The sequence below is a fragment of the Battus philenor genome, unplaced genomic scaffold (genome assembly GCF_028537555.1).
Source record: "Battus philenor isolate CCGP_79_NKW_IND1 unplaced genomic scaffold, ilBatPhil1.0.hap1 SCAF_13, whole genome shotgun sequence".
Taxonomy (NCBI): Eukaryota; Metazoa; Arthropoda; class Insecta; order Lepidoptera; family Papilionidae; genus Battus; species Battus philenor.
The window spans coordinates 9894214-9914890 of NW_027181675.1; the positions used below are offsets into that span (position 1 = coordinate 9894214).

Genomic DNA, 20677 nt, shown 5'->3' on the forward strand with positions numbered 1-20677 from the left:
GGTACGTCTGCAGGACTTTTAAATAACTTCAGATAGTCTTTATCTAACCAACTCGTTAACTGCACTAATAATGTTAAGTTATTACTCACTAATGTATAAATGCATTTGCTAAACCTAAGTACTTAGCGAACATTAGTCGTGACTATCTGAATATATCGCCTTAAATCGTCCTGTATGGGTCAAAGCTTACGAATTTAACTAAGATCTTCTTTTTATGTCATCAATTACTTTAATTAATCATTTATGAGATCTGCGTCGTCGGAACCGGTTTGAATCCAGCGTCTTTCGAAGATCTTAAGAAAGTCGCGAAACCATCACGTGTACAGACTTTCTTCCCTTGCCGATCCAGAAACTATGTAGCTTGTCTATTCCCAGTTCACCTTGCCAATCCGCTGGTGATCGGTTATTTTACTCCATCTCCGAACCTACTCTTTTCAATCTGTATAACCACACTATATTAAAATAATAATATTGTGTAGTACATAATAGATATCCAGGAATCATTCTGCATTTAGGACGTTCAATTAAATTGTTTTTCAACAAAGATGCAAATGATCTGTATCGTCCAGTATAACTGACTAAAAATAAGTATAATACATATAAGTTGAAAAGTAGTCGAATGACCATTAAATTTTATCCGAAAATGTTACAGTGACAATTGAAATTTGAAAACAACATCTACAGTTTGTATGGTGCCGGCGTAAGTCTGCAAACAAATTACGATCGCGAATTGATTTTATTCATAACAGTAATAAACATATTTGCCACATGTGTCACCGATTTGAGTCATTGCCGACATTGTCTGGATGCCACATTTTTATCTGTGGAAATGATAACGGAAATCATGTAACAATAATGGCGTTGGCTCTATCTAGGCCAAAAGTCAGATCCTTCAATGCAACTTATTAAATAACTGCTGGAGTTTGTTGAAAAGTGCGAGGACGTCGATTTTTCTAAATATGTACTTTTTTCTGTATAAATATCCAAACGTTAAATATGCGTCATCCTTAAAAAAGAATGCCTTAAAATTATAAAAACTAGACGTCTACTGAATATACTATACTAACTATAGAATCTACTGACTCGTCACGATATCTCTGGAACCATAAGGGTTCCGGGCTTAAAATTTGGTAGATACATTTCTTTTGCTAGGTAAAGCTTGGAACGGATTTAATAAAATTCGATCAGCTCACGGGTTGAGGGGGCGTTCATTAAGTTCGCGATGCGGGCGAAAGCCAGATATTACATACTAAACATACGACGTACTTCAAAAAACATCGTGGCAATTGAAAATGATTAAATATAACAAAAATAAAATCATCCGTATTTAAAATGTCTGTTTATTACAAAAAAAAATGAAAAACGGATTTGAATTTGTATGAAAAAATTAATACTTAAGTACATTTTGTATGGTGAGTCGCGAAAACAGTAATCCCAAGACTGGTAACGAGGCATTCCGTCAGTACAATGACTACATTATCTTTTAGAAGGCTGTGCCTGGCAATGACCATCTATTGGTTGATATGATGATGAAAACGAATTAGAAAGAAAGACAACAAAAAAACCATTGCAACACATTTATATTATACTTTAAAATAAAATTATTTCACGAAAAAAAAAGCAAACGTTATATTGCATTAAGTACAAAAAAGGTTTCGCGTGTTCGTAACAATATAACATAAATACATTAAAAGAGGTCAGAAGCGGGTAACGTTTTAAAATTCAATTCCGCGATTTCAACTCACCGATTAAACTCGAAAAGTCCGCCGGAGGTCGCATTGAAACAAACGAGCGCATTTTAAGGTCCAACTTATCCTCTTTCGTTCTTTATTTTTGATTTTAAAAATAAAACAGAAGCGAATCTCTTTTGTTGCGCCACGCTTTGCGTCCAATTATCCGGTAATCCACACCCACGACGCCTTCATTGTGAATTTTTTGGCCACGAAAATCCGATTTATAAATGTCACGAATGCTTGCGCATTTTAGTGCTTATTGTAAAAACCGTACATCCAAAATATAAATATAAGATATTCATATCCATATCCAACACATGGTATTTATTCAATTAATATAATAAAACATATAAATTAAACTAATAAAATGAAGCTAAATAATTAAAGTTAAAAACAGAATTGTGGTAGTCTTTTGAGGAAGCGTATGCCTTGCAGAAGGCGTCGATCTGCTGATATGACGATGATGAAGTATCGGAATTTCTTTTACGCTTTTCAATAAAAAATTATTGTCGTCAAGAATGTTACGATAAATGTCTATTACATTATTTAGAATAAAAAAGGCGTTGTATATTAGATTATAGCACGTCATAAGTAAATTTAATGCTTCTTCACTCTAAGAGTTAAATAACTAACTCTCCCGTCATTTAAAGAGAAACAATTAAGTTATCACAGTACTTTTTTAACTATACATTCACAAGTTTATACTCGCTAATATATTACTTTTTACTAGTACATTACGATTTTAATAGCATAGCCATAAAAGGACTGTGGTGAGTTTCGAAGGGAATTCACGCATCTCTTCCACGAGTCAACGTACAGTTGCTGTATTAAAGACGACACATCTTGTTTGTAAACGTAATCACAAATAAACCGCCTTCGTCTTATGCTATTTTCAGATCCAGACGCACTTGGAATATGATTTCTTTTGAATTATACTGTTCTGATATTCTTTTTACTTATACAAGTGATCACTATCATAGTGGGACACAGAACTATTAAATCATTAATTGCAGAGTAAACGTGGCAATCGCTAAAGATATGGTAAGATAAATAAAATTTGACTGACTCAATGAAGACGAAGTAACAAAAAATAGAAAGAAAAAGGGATATATTGAAGTTATGAAAATAATTAAATAGTTAATATGCTCCCAGCATTAAGTAAAACTCTCAGGCGCCCTTGAAACGGCATGCTAAACAGGTATCATCGACGAATAGCAGCATAAGCCGAGGTCTTCTTAAAGGGAACCTTGAGACTAGTAACTCCACGGAGTATCCGTCTAAGCAATCTAGTTCGGCGGCCTCCTAAACCAGTGAAACTGGATGTAACGGCCTGATCCGAGGCTCTCCAGAAAACCCTTGACCTTAGCTGCCTGTACAGAGCCTTTATACGAAGCTTCTGTGCTCTACACATCGAACCGTGGAGTCAAAAAATGAGATAACTCAGTGTAAAAAGCCAGCAAACGTAAGAGTTCCGAGTCGAAGTGCCCATCCAATATGCGTCGAAAAAAGTATCCCTTAGGCAGAGCAAGCGTAGCAAAACTGAAATTTCTTCCAATCCTGGACTCTAAGCCCGTAATTCCATACATTATTCAAAGTCAATATAAATAAATTATTTACCAATTGCTCTTAAAATACCATTGCATTCGTTTGTGAAGGTATACGAAGCTAACTAGCTGCCGCTTATACAAATGAAAGGGACGTGACCTACGCGCATCGGAACGGATTATCCCTTTAAGCGGATTTAAATGCGGACATCAGCGCGTCGCTTATAACAAAACACGGGTCAAACCGTGTCTGGAACTAAAGCGGGTGCGGGCGGGGCACTTTAATACCAACTATTGTATTGTCATTATTGTATAACACTTTGTTAATAACATTAAACGTTCCTTTTCCACTACCATTAATCGGGTGAGACCTTATACTATCTGGTTAAATTAGTTTTTCAGGTTCTCTTTTATTTACAATTTTACGTAACACTTTCTTTCGTTACCATAGCCACTACTACTTATGTATTCCTTACCAACTAGCTTATCTTTAAATGATTACTGATCCTTAGTTTGTATATCCTAGCAATCTATTTATATTAGATAGAAAACGATTTATAAAGTATTAACTTTTATCATATTGCTTTTGGTTAAATCCATGTCTAGCAATGGCCAACGTAGCTCGAAGAATTGCTCTGGCACATCGCTCGCGCAACTGCAACAGTTAGGACCGAAAGGTTCTCAAAGCGAACTCTAACCGTTAGACGCCGCGTGAGTAGGACTCCGACTAGATAGAACGAGGACTTTATCTAGGTGGCGGAAAGTCGCTGTAAGCATGTGGTGCAAAACCTGTCTCTGGGGCGTTCTTCTGAAAGGACCGCTGTACTTCATTTTTGGATGTTTTTTTTTATAAAAAATTTTTCTTTTATGTTCTGTTGAAGTATCATAAAAAATAAATAAAGCGTTTTAATTAATTACTGTTAGAATATTGCATAAATTGTTGCTGTTAAAGCAGACAGGCAAGCTTTGAAAACACAAATTCAATCATAGAATAACTGACACTTAATCTTTTATTAAAATTAAATAACAAAACAACATGTGATTAAACAATAATTCATTACAGACGCGTATCCATTTCGCATGGTGATTTTAGTATTAATTCCGATGCACTTTTTTGATTTCTTTGTAAAGGCGGATTACTTTGTTGACCTCTATCAATTTAAAAATGGTGTTAAGAAAAAAAACAGGGTTGAAAATTAAAATTAATAAATATAACTCAGATTTTAATGTGTTTAATTTATCTGTAATGATGGTTGGTTTTTCTAGTAACAGGATCTAAAATTAGACAACAACAGTTAAATGCAGACTTCAAAAATAAGTGCTTACTGTACTACGTACTGAGTTATTAACTTGGATATTTTATGAACGTGCTTTTCATAGCAGTGAAATTTGGGTTTTTAAAATTATTTATTATGTTTATCCTGCAATAGTCATTACTAGGCAAACTACTAGAAGTACCAGAATTTTACATTACAAAAAATTATGAGCTTTTTTAATTAAGATTAGAAGAATTTATAGCGTATATCCTAACACAAATTGACCTCATCACCTTAAGCTAGGGATCTCTATAATCATCTCTATAAGAATGTAGAGATAGAAGCGATGGTAATTAATAGTGTGTAAGCATTTTGCTGGACTTTAAGACAAACATTATTAACAGTAACAAAACTTTAACAGTGACAAGGATAGATGAGGTCTTATCGCCGTAATATTTTTTATTGCGTAATTCTGTGTAGAATTGCATTGTAATGGACCGGCAGTTGTTTTTACCATCAGGTTAACGCCCTGCCCAATTTCACTATTTTCATGTTTAAAAGATCGAAAAGAACGAAAACATTACTGATAGCGCCATCTATCGGTGAGTGGATACCTCATGACAGAGTAATTTTAAATTATTACTTAAGATGGCGTTAAAAGTATTTTTATTTCAATGAATGAAAGTTTATCGTTCCTTAAATCTTTACAGCAAATTCCAACATCTATGCTAAAAAAAAGCTGAATTTTTATAAGAACTAAAAAATATTCTTTTGGTCCTAAAAAAAAAATTGCATCGGCCGGGAATCGAACCCGGGCCGCCCGCGTGGCAGGCGAGCATTCTACCACTGAACCACCGATGCTTACGATTTATCTATTGAACTTTCAGAAACCAATCTCTTTGTTTTATGAAATAAATTTTATAATGTTAACATAACAATAAAATTTATACATTCTTTAAATTATTTATAAGCCTCGTCTTTATGAGTTTACAACAAGTTATTGGTTTTTTGCATTACTTAAAATTGTTACGTAATTGGCTACTAACATTCCTGAATTTAAGATGAAAGTGTTTTCTTACTTTATACATATCATAGAATATGTTGCAGCTGCATTAGCCAAATTTATGTCGATTTTGTCGAATATACCTGTCTGGTATCTTAGCGTGTTTGTGAGAACATACTAGTTTTTATATTTATATATATAAAGAGCAGCGTTCGTCGCCCTAATGCAAATCGCACATTCACAAAGTTCAACGACTCTTAATTTTGGATTCACTGCTATACATCTTTATAATAAGACCTGCCAACGAAATTCGAACACCTTTTCATATAATTTTTGGCGGTAAAATGTTAGAAATTGTGGAATTAAATTTGCTTGCAGTATTTAGATTTTTTTAATTATCTTTACACATATTTATGAAATATTTATTCTGATTGTGTATTTCTGATGTCATTTTGGTACCATAAGGCTTAGAGATTTGAGAAATTTAATATAAATATTCATTTTACCGGGTAGGAACCAGCTAAGAACCAAGATTTTACGAAATACCAAATACCAGGGTGGCGTTCATAAAAAATCGCTTGTTTTCTTACTATTGGTCTTAGATATTATGGTACGAGAAGCTGGTGGGAGACAGCTAGACGATCTATATTCTAATAAATACATTTGTAAAAATATTTTCTAAACAGGGGAAAAGTAATCAATAAAAGGTCAAGACAAATAGAAGAATTAAAATATATATGGTGGTCTAAAATAAATAATAGGATTAACAATTAGAAGTAATCAAATTAATATAAGATTGTTCCAGTAATTGAACTTATTCGGCAGAGGATACGGCGGTGTCGTCTATATTAAATCAACTCACGAATCCATACGCTGTCAAGAAACGCTTTATTGCTTATTGCTTACCGTTAGACTTTATTGGAAGATTCGCAGAAAACTTTATCCTATAACAGGATTGATACGCATGTCAAAAAATAAGAATTTCGCGCGTCTATAGAATAGCAAATAACTTAAAGCATAGCGCTTAGCAAGTTCAACACAACCTTTTAAATAATAATAAACTGCAAATACTGTGATTAGATTGATTATAATTAGCTACATTTGTAATTATTCTGTATTTATTTATTGACAACATGTATTAGCAACCTCTAGAAACTAAGGCCTCGAACATATTTAATTGTTTTTAGTTATATATGTATGTATGTTTTTTTGTATTTTAATACAACTAAAACATTTATGACTCGAAACTATATATGATATATCAAGTCAATTAATTACAATACTGAATAAATATTATGAATGTTAATTACGTACTTTACAAATGTTGATGTTATAAATCTATTTATGTGAAACCTAGGCATGTTGTATTAATAATTACCTAAAACATCATTATTTTATTGATAAATTCGTTGTCTATGTTAAATGTTCGGACGCTCTCCTGCAACTACAATTCCAAGCTCAATTTTTGAAGTTGTTGTCTCGTACATGAACCTGGAGAAAACAGTAAAACTAAGTTTGTCCAACTCCGAGGAAGAAGTTACTAGTTAAATTCAACTCGGATGGGCAGCGTTCAGAAAACGAAACGAGATGTTAGACAAAAGGAATACCTGACTTATTTTGTCTAACTCTTCTCGTAAGGATGTTAGAAAGATGACAAGGTATATATATGTTAGGTTAGGTTAGACTTTTTGTTGCGATGCTGTCACTCGTCCGCATCTATACAATCGTGAAGCGGTTGCTAGCTGTGTGCCATCGCTCACATAACTACAAATCAGTCGCGATGCAAAAGCGATACTGTCGCACTTCTGTCATAATGCGAATGCGACACAGTAACGGTACGTAAAATACCTGCAATGGCTACGGTTGCAAGGTGGCGCAAAATTATAGAGCTAAAAAAATAACATATTAAAAATTTTGCACTGATGTTCAATTGCAATAATTCTCGGTTCTCCACTCAAGCGTCGCCTTCCCTCCGTTCCCTTCCCGTCGCGATGTCATCTACTTCAGTAACAGCTAAGCGTTTCAAATGCGACTAACATACGTTTGTAACGATGCAGCATTAACTTCGCTACAAAAAGGGTGATATAGCTATGGGTGATATGGCCTTAGACAAAGAGTACGACCGGTCTGTGCTAAAAGTGATTAGGCCACTGAAACCTAACCTCTAACTTCGGGCCCCATTGGCAAACTTAGTCTATCAGCGAGCCACGGGGATAGCTATGCTCGAGATTTCTTCACGAGGTCGAATTTGAAATGAAGAGATCCGTAGTCGAATGAAAGTAACCGATATAGCTCAGCGTATTGGCAAGTTGATACAGAAGGGAGCTGCTTAAATAACGCGAAGAAGTGATGGCTGTGTGGGCATGACCGTACGACGTCTACCAACAAGGTGAACAGACGACTTTGTTTAGGTGGTTAGAAGACGCTAAATGATCTTATAAGAAATCTGCTGGGGAAGCCATGTCTAGCGGTGGACGTTCTATGGCTGACGGTGATGATGCCGAATCCGGCACAATTCTCAGTTTTTTTTATTCTAATATGTGAATGTTTCTTTACAAATTTTCTAATATTATCGTTCACGTGGTACAATTATCGACGATCTAACCTACGACATGATTATAAGCCACGGTCCTTACCAACTTGGCATTGATAACATATCTACATTATGTATAAATAAATCTAAATATAGCTGTAACTGATGGGTGCTCTAAAGGAGTAAATGTATAGCTCGTTTGTCAGCAAAAATTAATAAAGCTTTTACACCTATAACCAATCACATTATATAAAATAATTTCAAATGAATGCTGAAGATTTCTGCATCAAAAAGTTGTAACGAAATGTCCAAATATCCTATTATTTAATTTATTTCAAATGGCTCGTCGAAACCAGTTATGGTTCAATGACCTTAAATAGTTTCTACATTTTGTATGTTCATTATCTATTCATTATAGAGTTGTACACACCATTTGTCTTGGTGATAGACACCGAATCTGTAATAGATATCTATAAATCAATATTTTTATTAAAAACGGGGAAACAATTTACCAGGCAGTGTTTGGTTGCCAAAGACCACAGACTCGCTTGTGTATTTGCTCCCAAAAAAGGACGTAAGGAGATCAAGGTACTAGATAAGAATAAGAATACAAATTTAGATAATAAGTTCTATCAAAAACACTTCACTAATAAATCGTATGATACGTACATAGCGTACGTACTGTAAGTAAAGTCTTGCATTTCATTGAAGTCACACATTTTATTAAAGTTTTACATATATAATGTAAATGCAAATGGTTGTCATTATTTTAAATAAACGTTCACAAGCTTCGAACATTCATGTCGACAGTCGCCGTACTTGATACTTTGATGACTTTATTAATTGATTCTTTGAGGACCTCTTAATTCTAGTAAAAGCGGCGTTTTCTTAAAGAATTTTTGCTTTATTTATGAAATTGATATCGAGAGGTGTTAAATCAGGGCTGGAAGTATAAGTCGATATTTTATATGACACACCATGTGCGTTTTCTGCTTCTTGATTTGCCTGAATATTCATAGAATACGTAGCTTCGGCTTTCAAATATCGAAAACGATGTTCCTAAACGTTTGTCATGTAGAAGTGACTCTGGCCAGGCCAAATAATGCGAATAGGTGACCACCTGAGCGGCCGCCTGAGCCTAATGGTTTAGGTGTGGATACCATGAACCGGAAAATGTAAGACATCTACCTACAAGGTGAACAGACAAATTGTTCAGGTCGGCAAAAGACGCTGGATGCAGGCGGCTTTCAACCGGTCCAATTGGAAATCTGTGGAAAAGACATAAAACCTGAAGTAGATCTTGTGGCTAAATGACGATAACAATACTTTTGCAGGCGTTTTGGTTTAAAAAATAACGATCAAAAATATTGACAAGTTTCACATTGACACTGACAAGTTTCATAAGTCGCAATATTCAAGAAAACAAAGCTCGAGATATTCATCCAAGACCCGATGACGAATTTTCGCACTCTTTACGATGCAAAAATTTAATAAATATAACTTGCTTTTTTTTATTTTACTTTATTTATTATTATAATTAAACCAAATATATTTAACGTTTTGAAATGCTCATAACCTCGTTAAAAATCAGTTTGAACCTTTCTTGCCGGTATTGAAATTTCTAAACAGATATCAATGTATCAAAATATTGTACGACTGGATATTGGTTTTCTACTTATAATAACGTAAACTTTGTACAAATAATTAGTAAAGTATCTATGTTATATCACGAAAGCCTTAGCTGACGAAGAAAATTAGTTCATTTGAAAATTTGTACCGAATGCCGTAATTAACTGAGGTCATTGTTAGAGACCCTTGAGCCTATCAAAAGAACTTGACGGTGACGTAATCCGGAGAAATACGAAATAGAACGGCTCAAGCCGCTATCCCTCCGTACTTAACTGCGATTCGAACTAAATAAGAGATTTAGGATAATTGCATTCAGCTTTACCACTTCAAACCCGATGTAGCTGAACATACCAAAGGATAAAGAAGGAAAAGTCGCTACAATAAGGAAATATACAAGCGCATTGTATCATAAACCGATTTTTGTGATGTTGCAATGAATCTGTTTCCCTAGCAATTGTTAATATTAATATTTGTAAATTTTATCAATAATATATTATATTCACTATTTTTGGGAATCACATAAGTTTTATTTGTAATGTAATTTAGTTCATTTAGTAATATACCTAGTAATCTAGCTTTTGAACCAAACAAAAAAATATATTCCACTATTGGTTACAAAATATAATGTTCATACTACATACAATGAAACTGGTTCTGGTCTCTGCTAAAATTAATGTTAGTCAATTTCTAAATTAATCAAAAATTTCAATATCTTAATCTTGAGTAATGGTCGCACAGCTGTAGACGATTGTGACTTGCGATCGTAGGTCGTGTGTTCCATTCCCTGGAATTCAACATTAAATAAATTACACTTTGGGTATTAATTACATAGGATTGCCACAAACAAGTTTTTAGAGGTTTGACAGCAGCATCCTCTGCGTACCATAATACCATACCACACTGCAAAACAACCCCAGGAAGGCCCCAAGCATGGCAATTTTCTTAATTAAGTAAATAATTTTAATAATGCTTGCTATGTTTACTATTTGTGGGAATTATAATACTTAAGTGTTTATTTCTGTATTAATTTAGTCAATTTCATAAGACAAAAATTCATAAACGTATCGTTTTCTTTTTTAAAATTTAACGTTAAATTTAAAGTTAACGTCGATTTCTAATGCAAGCACATCACTCGGAGCACATAGCTCCTACAACCAATGGCTATTGGTGACAAAAAGGTTACGTGGTGACCATGAGCCGATTAACGTGGCGTGGGCAGGTCCCCCCTTAGGTAGACCAACGACATTACTCGACATTATTGACGGAAGGTACTGGAGGGCAGCAGTAACCCGCGGTCATTGAGGGAGGCCTAAGCCATGCAATAGGCGTCTATCGGCTGAAAACTAGAAGAAGCCTATGCAACATTAACAATACCAAGTAAAATGTAAAGTAAACTTTCTATGGATAAGTTCGTACAGCGGCAGACTATACGGGCTTCCTTTGCGATATATTCACCTGTTGAACATAAAATGCAAAACGAATAAAAAAAGAATTCCTTTTTATTCGTAATGCGTTTTACGTTTATAAAACTTTTTTCCAACTCATTAGTCGGAATAAATGGTATAAAAACGCAATCTCAAGAATGAATTTTCTTCGTCATTACATCAATTATCGTCATAGTTAAACAATTATAAATGTTTCAACATCGGAATGTAAGTTATCTATTAATATTCTATTACCCATAGTAGAAAGTCTAGCTGTTAGTTAGATTATAGCTTAAGCGTATTCCAAAAATGTCGGTATGTAACCGATTGTCTATCCACAAGTTATTTGGGATGCTACGCAATTTACATTTCCTAACAGAGCAAATGCTATGTCATTATGAAACTTATTAATATTCATTGCCTTGTTATAGGTTTCAGTCGAAGCATTCAGCGTCCAATGTAGCGGAAAGGATTTTTTAATAGATTAAAAGTGGCGATCACGAACACTAAGATAATATTGATGTGTATGTTTTTAACGCATATGTTATTATATTCGTATTTCATCGAAATTATCAAAAATCAAAAAATACGTCCCGCTTTGCTGTCATAATTATCATTTCAGCCGTTAGAATTCCACTGCTGGATATAGGTGTTTCCCGCATATTTCCAATGGGACCGGTTGGTATCAACCTTTATCCAGTATCTTCCGACTTTAAATAGGTCTATCTACCGTGTGGGTGGACGTAATCCGCAGTGCTTGTCGGTCTGCGGTGTCTCCAGAACCCTAAGGCTGTCGTTTCCGCCAATAATACATAGAGTAATTTCTATTTACTTTAATTAAACTACCTATCTACCAAAAAACTATAAAACATAATGTACAAAATTTGGTAACCTTATAATATCATCAACATTATTTCAGCTTTAAGATGTCGAATATGTGGCATGGGTCCCTTCAATAGATGTCCAGTAAAACCAGTTGGCGTTTTACCAAGATCTTAACAAAGTCATTTTGTGTGTTTTGTGGAATTAAAACTATTTCCACCCATACCATCCAACAATAAATGTTTATAAATTGTGATTATCATAAAAGATACAATTTTTTTAATATTAAACTTTCTCGCCAATAAAATATTTAGAATACCTATATTGCCGATTTTTGTACATAGGACTTATAAAGATGGTATGGTATATAATACATAAAAGTTCGTTATTGTATAGCACTCACGCATTTTATAACTAAAATTGCCGCCGAAAAATTTCTTTAACCTCTGCCGCGACTGGATTAGCAAATCTGTACTTAGGCGATATTAAGTAATTAGATTTTCAAAACATGCTATAAAATAATGTATTTTCGCTACCTTTAATTGAGCGATTAATTCCATTAACGGTGGCTTACCTTAACCCGGAACGCAGAAATACTTATTCTATTGACAGCAATAATAGAAGCTGCGGTTTTAACTGTCTAGACGGTCTCTTGCAAAATCGTCCAACCACCAGTAAAATCTTCTATTTTACTGTTCTCTTCCGTAATCTTTTCCGGGTTGAATAAACTGTTCTTCATTGCTGATTTAATTTTGAAATACCAATTCTTTTGGAATGTAATTTAGTCTGTACCATTATTTTTTAAATAAGGAAATGTATATTTGGTCTTCATAAAGAATCACAACTATTTTAGTGAATAAGATATTTCACATAGATAAGAGGTTAAGAAAACAAATCGATTAATTTTTACTTATAACAATTCGTTACTTGGCGAAAGAAGATAGATCAGTTTATATTTGTCCAGTGTGTGTACCTGGGATAATATTAGTATTAACAAAGTTAACGCATAAGCAGTATAGTAACTAAAAATTTAATAAATAAGGCTTAAGAATACAAAATCACAAAATCTTTGTTGGCAGTAGAATATGCATTTAAATTCTAAGGAGAATATGCATTTAAATTCTTTCACTATACCATTAGTTTTCTGCCAGCAATAAAAGACCGACATTGAGACTTGCGTTCACAGATCAAGGGTTCGATCTCGGGATTCAATCTTATATAATTCCCACTTTGTGCATTAATTATATATTGTGTGAACAGAATATAATATATAATATATTATATCCTGCTCACTCACGAGTTTCCAGGGTATCGGCATTAGCGTCTTCTGCGGAACATAATAGCACACTGCGTTCGTCAAACAAATCGATTATGGTATATCCACCGATGGATATCTTCGAGGCCAATGCCTTTCAGTGGGCATCTATGGGCTGAAAGGACGGCGTCGACTATTTAGAGAACATAGAATAACGGTCTAAATCAGTAGAGGTAATCTGTATTTGTATTGATTTGGGGATTTGCAAGCACAACATGGTGTCGCTCACTGTTTTAGAATGGAGACTCCATGGGTCGCCCACCCATAATATGGGCAGACAAACTTGTTAAGATCGTTGGAAGGTGCCGGTAACTCTATGTGGAAGTTCTATGCAGTAGTACACGTCCTACAGCTGAAATGACGTCGATTATAATAATGATGTTGATATAATAAAATATCCTCTAAGAGGCTGAAAATATTAAGAAATAATAACGATCCAAAAATAATTGTACTGAATTATTCAAATGATTAGTGAAAAAAAAGTTTATCTCGTAACGTTAACAGAGTACATAATTACGTTAACATAGGTATCTACGAGGTCTAAGTAGATTAACGTTACATACCATTTGTATAATCGGAAGAAATAATGTTAACGAGTCAACTAGTTGGGGTAAGTACAAAATAATTACTATGTGAGATATCTTATGTTGCAATGGAACTGGACAGATACTTACCACCGTTTCATACCGATTCTGGAATATGTAGGTACAGAATGTATGGAATGACGCTTCACCTAAACGGTAATGTAAACAATCTTAATATACTACAAATGTTTACATAATTATGTACAAGTGGTGATCGGAATGGGACTATATACCGCATTGAAATTTAATATTATCCGTAAGTCATTAAGTTAGTGGGCTATTTTTTAACAGCAAGCTTTGTTAATTACCTCCACTATGTCAGTTACTTTCGCTCGTTTACAGATCTCCCAATCCTTAATTCGATCTCTCAGAGAAACTTCGAGCATCGCTCCTTGAGCCATGCTCATTGGGCTACTGTGAGCTTGCCAATGAGATCAGGAGGTTGTCATTATTATGTTTATAATTATTATCATATATTATGTTATATCCAAAATCAGGTCCGATTCATAAAAATATTGACAATAGCGAAGCGAAAAGAACACATATAGTGGCAGAAATATAGCCATTTAAACACACAGGCAAACTTACAAAAGCAAATCACTGGCAATTGTGTATTGCTTAAAAAAGGCACAGGGTCAGCGGGTCAATACCGCCGCGATGAAATCGAGCCCACATCCTAATTATACGGACAAATCGACAGGACTCACTCCCGAGGTAACATAAGCATAGAAAAATATTTACATTATACTTTACGCTATTTATCTTTGTCTTTTCTTTATTAAATTTAATCTTAAGTTCGATTAATAACTATATATAATCCAAATATATAAGAGATTTCCACCTATGCTACTCACCGCGATATCACTAGAACTATAAAATTTAGTGACTTGTAACTAGGTAAGAATATTTCTTTTATTAAGTACAGATCAGATAAAATGGAATTTCACATAATTCTGCATGATTGGTTGAGATTGTCATCAAATTTGCGAAGCGAACGGTGGACAGTTAATACTGTTTAATGTATAACCGCTATATATACCTCAACTCATCATCGCACGCGGTTCTCTGTGTGCGTATGTTCATACGTATGCATCTTTGCATCGCGAAGCAGTGACGCGGCAGTCGCCGATATACAGATAATGTATGTATGGAAACTTAGCGCACATGTAGAGCCGCGCGCGAAGTCTAGTTGAATTATATGTAGCAAGTGATTAAGAAATAATAATATGTCGATTAAACCAGTTTGAAGGACATCATTGTTAGGTTAAATTTAAGTCGAATGAATTCATTTTTAGAAGGAAAATAAAAATAAAACCATAAGTACTCAGACCAGTGCATTGAAAAGATCATGGTGCCGTTTTTGAACACCAGAACAGTAAAAGACCGTGTCACATCAGGAGAAATAATTGAAGATAAAACCCTGAAATTAGACAGTTGAAATCTCTTCTCTCACCTATGATCGTGCAATTGAAAAAAATACGAAATGAATGTGCCATAACTTCACCAATACTAGTCCGACCAGAACTGCTGTAACGCGCAGTACCACGGTTCCGCTCGGACTAATATAATATTCATTTAAACATATTTCCCCATCTGTTCAAACTCATTCGTCCTTACCTTCCGATTACACATTACTGTTAAGACCAACAAACATGCGGCTTGTCTGACGTAACTCATTTCCGCATGGCCACACGAAAGCCAGCAAGTCGGCCCGAAACAATTCTAAATACTTGGTGAATAGTGCCTAATTTTAATTTCAGTAATTGTTAAAACGGATCTGTAATAAGATTCTAGTTTCAAAAATCAACGCATAAGGCAACACACAAATATTTTAACAGATTTTATGCATTGCCCAGTGTATAAGTTATATATTGTTATGTGTGAAATTTATCGGAACATTTTTAGTTGTATTTTTTGGTCATTGACAATGACATGTCTTGTTTGCCCGTTGGCATTTACAATGTCACCGGGTTTAAGTTGGCAGAGATCAGAAGGACATCCTTGAGAGCCTTAACTTGGGATAATATGTAGTTATTTTTTTATTTCACTAAATTGAGAAGCCGCCATGTTTTTATGACACTTATGTGGAAGAACTATGAAGTGACTGGGGCACAAGATCTCTAAGAAAGAGGGCACCTCTGCTTGCTATTTATCATTTCAATAAATCTTACGAGTAACTAAATAAATTAATGTAGCCCAATACAATAGATGTTGTTGATGATGGTTAGATATGATTTAAAAAAGATTCTTCTTCTTTTCAGCCACTAGACGTCCTCTGCAAATCACAGGCCTCCTTCAACGATGACCGGTCTAAACTATGTCGCTGTTCGCCTAAAGTGGGTCTACTGACGCCGCGACTGACGGCTCGTAATCGCCACTCGAGAAACTTTTGGCCCTAACCGCTATCAGTTAAATGAGCGATATGCCCCCATACTGCCACTTCAGACGAGCAATTCTTGTCTTGAGATCTTGGTCCTTCTGCGGATCTCTTCTGATTTGATCTGGCAGCGAAACTCCGAGCATAGCCCAGCCCCCTTGCTTTGTGATAAAAAAGATTAGTGATATGTAATCTGGTTTGGATAACATCGCTGAGCAGACTTAAAACAGCATTTATAATATCTAGTTGTTGTCTCTGCTATAGGGTAGAAAGTTGATTGGTAGAAAATACTTAAAAGGCCTTAACTTCGAATTAATAAATATCTATAAATTGTTATTACTATTTTTGATCGAGTAATGGTTGTAGATAAATGGGATAAACAATTAAGAATAACATATGAATACTGTGTTTGAAGAACACCAAAAATCAAATTACTGAATTAATTCTTATTACCACTTCAACTCTCAAAAGGCGATAAATGAGGTGCTACACATAAATATGTATCACGTAACCGGAAAATTGGATAATACCGCATTTTAAAAGGGCTATGCTTATCACTTACCGATAGGTAAACGCATTGTATGTACGTTTATTTCAAACAACAATTATTCGTCATCAAAATAAATTTTATTTGCTTCGATATTAACAATATTTTATTTGACGTCTTCCAAGTAACTTTAATGGATTTACCTTTTTAAAAAAAATATGAGAATGTTATTTCTTAAATTTTATGCTCGTAAACAACTTTAAAGGTCATTCGGCCATAAAAATATTTTCACCTTTTTCCTATTTTACAAGCGTGATTAAACTTATCTTTATTTATTTGTTTTTTTTTACGATGGGTCTAATAAGAATACATAAGGTCACCCAGAGAACAATAAGGAAGGCTAACCACGAAATTTCGGTACGAGATCTAATCAGATATCAGAAGATCCGCCGTAGAACCAAAATTATCGACGTAGCTCAAGGGAGTGCTCGGAAGTGGCAATGTACAGGATAAATTGCTTCACAAGGCTGAAAGATTCTTGAGCCATGCGGTGTGGATATGCCCTCCACTAGGTGGACCAATGTCATAACCAAGGTCGCAGGAAGCCGCTGGCTGTAAGGAACTTAAGACCGGTAATTGTGGCAGTTTTTCGGAGAGATATATGCCTTGCAGTAGGCATCTATTGACTGACATAAATGAATGGATGAAAATTATTTTCTTTTAATAAAATGAAAAAAAAACATATTGTATATGTTATATATTATATATTTTCTTACTTTTCTTTAAACAGATTTAAATTCATAACAAAATATACCTGTAATGAATATTAATCTCAATTATGTTTCACATTGCGCTTAATCGGTAAATAAAAGCAAATAAATAAATATTATAACAACAGAAACTGGTAACAATATTAAATTATTACAAATGAATAATAAATAAATGCATGAATAGATGGAATGGCTATCTTTATGTTAACCTATTTGACATCCAATGTTACAATGGCATGTGTTATCATGACGTAATATTATGTGCGTGTATTCGAAGATTAACAGATTTTATTATGTACAATAAAACTTACACGTGAGCACAGGAAAATAAAACTTCGTTAAAGAATTCATTATCATAAATTGTTATAACAATACTAAATAATTAAAGCTGCAGCATAACACAGAATATAATTTTACCAAAAACAATTACCTAATACCATTAATGATTATTAAAATATGAATGAGTCATGATGAGATATCATTAAATCATTGCATGCTTTATGCAATGATTTAATGATATATAGATCAAAATACATGTATCATTATACATAATAATATTGTAAAATAAAATCAAAAGTGTAAAATAAAAGTAAATGAAAGCGATGATCGACAATGCTGTCGACACTTTTACTCATATTGCAACACCACAGCTTGCAAATGTTTAAATATAACATTGTCAGGAAACCAGATATTACAGAATTTAAAATTAATAACACATTCACTGATCAGCTCTCCTTAAAAGGAGGCTGTGTTCTTGCAACAAAAACGTAAAAAAAATCAGAAACTAACAAAATGAAAATCCTCTGTTAGAAATGTTTTGATAAATGTATATATATCCATTTACTGGTAGCTGCAACTCAAAACCCTTTTCATTCTGCACACTGTTAGGAAGTAAATCGTGCAGCAGCGGTGAAACAAAACCTACTTACTTATTTTGTTTACTTGGTTCATTTATAACAACATTACATAATCAATTCTGTTATGTTGGCACCATAAGTCGAAAGACAGGAGCAAAATCAAATGCTATTATAAATTCACTTTTATGCACAAGTTCATTGTGCCCTTTACCAAGTAACCACGTTAATATTTCACGTTATAATACATTGCGGGCTTACGGTTAATATTCTTGCAATACTGGGATATATCATAATATTTATACAGGAAACATAATTATTTCATACATTCTCACTCTGTGCATTCCATGAGGCATATCTTCATATTCAAAACAATCGTATTCCTTTCACGACTGTCCTTAAATCTCACTAAAAACCAACAACCTTATTATGTCTTGACTTCTATGACGTGTTATAATAAACAAAAAAAAAATTTGGCTGCCAGAGTCAATAATATAAAGTCCTATTTGAATCATAGCGTCGTTTTTCTTGGACCGTACTGTTACTGCTGTCCAAATGGCAGCTGCAGATTTTTTCTTTTTTTTTTACGTTCGTATCTAATCAAGACTTTTTATATTTTCTTTCTCTTATCATAGTTGAAATAGTGACTCTGATTTTAGTAACGTTCGTTATTTCGACTTTTACAAATTCCGCGGGGTTTGAAGTGGCAGGGCGTAACAGGCGCCTAGCCTAAGACCTTTTTAAAAGTACCGCGGGAGCCTCGGCTCGGGTCGCTATATACTACTATTTTATGAGTAATGAGTGACCCTGTCCTGCCAGAACCATGGCCTGGAGATGTTATTAATCGATATCTTGAAATTTAAATTACAAAAACCCATATATTTACAAATCAAAAGTGATCTTTATTATGGCCTACACTATAAATATATTTAGAGAGTTTGTTTATTAGAAGATGTATATTATATGTATATAGGAAAATAATCTAGCTATAATTTTACTTACTTTATTTAAGTGTGAATAAAAATGTTTTTTTACTTGTTCTTAAAGTTACATTTTCTGACGGATTTCCAATCCGTTAATCCCGATTAGTAATTGACTGTAACGGTACGTAATAATTGTAGGTAAATATTCGTTATTAATTATAGACGGTTTGATAATTTTTGGCTGGAAACCAAACAGTTTCGTATGTAATTAGTGCAAGCTTATTTTTCGCAATAAAATAAAATAGCCGCGAAAGTGTTACAATGCAATTATTTTGCAAACGTCTATGAACTATTATTGCCGCATATAACGTCTTGACGCCTTTATGACTAGTTATTTTTGTAGAATAAAGTGTTCGTGGTAGAAACGTATACGTTTATACTGATGGCTTATTATTCAATGTTTTAGTTTTGTTTGCCTATAATGTTATTATAGCTAGTTATACAGCCTCGTAATGTATTCAAAGCATTATAAATGTGTGTTGTTATATGTAAACACGTGTGCATATTAATACCTGACAATTTTTCTATGCATAAAAACTGCATTTTATTGGCATACCAAAAAAATAAATAAGGTTATCCAGGTGTATGTGTGAAATAGAGAATTACTCATTGTAACTGTCAAAATTTTAATCCTTCAATACATTTTTCTGTCTTCATATACATTATATAAAAAATGAATCCTTTGAAATAATCGTTCACGTGTTATATAATTTTATTAATAATATTTAATCGTAATTGTGATTTTTTGACCTTCCACCATTTCTTATGGATTGTCTTGTAAAACTGAAAACTTTAAACCTTACTTGTAATTTGTCAAATATGTGGTATTTCTAAATATTATTAGATTTATATATATTTATACATATATACATACGTATATAGGTATATAAATTTGTATTTATTTATACACATTTGTATATATACATAAAGATCATCACTTGTTAAATTTTGGCTCTTTAGATCATTGTAAACTTTGTTGTTCCATAAATAATAGACAAATGTAAATGAATCGGTTATTTAAAATGTAAATGTAAATGGATATTATAAAATTAAACGCACTCCAAGTAACACTCTACAAACATGATAATCGATTAAACAGCATTAATGAAGATCTGTGTGTGACCGCGATTTATCAATGCCCCTCCTTGCACTTCATTAGTTATTATGATTACTTTGTTTTCCCGTATAGTGATGCTATCAGCTAGAAAGTGAAATAATCTTTAATCGACTAAATAAAACTGCAGCTTAATTGAGATGATTTATCTATAATATCATACGGTTTTAATTCGGTCGGTTCATGCCGGCGCGTTCCGAACATTGACAACAAATTTTTATTTCAAGCCAGTCCGCCGACATGCGTCGG

The 20677-nt window shown here is 33.7% G+C and overlaps 1 non-coding gene across 1 annotated transcript; it reads right to left on the minus strand.

Moving 5' to 3' along the window:
• Positions 1–5323: 5323 nt before the first annotated feature.
• TRNAG-GCC (transfer RNA glycine (anticodon GCC)) lies at positions 5324–5394 on the minus strand. Its single transcript has one exon. It is a non-coding gene; the product is annotated as a tRNA-Gly (tRNA).
• Between the last annotated feature and the right edge of the window lie 15283 nt (positions 5395–20677).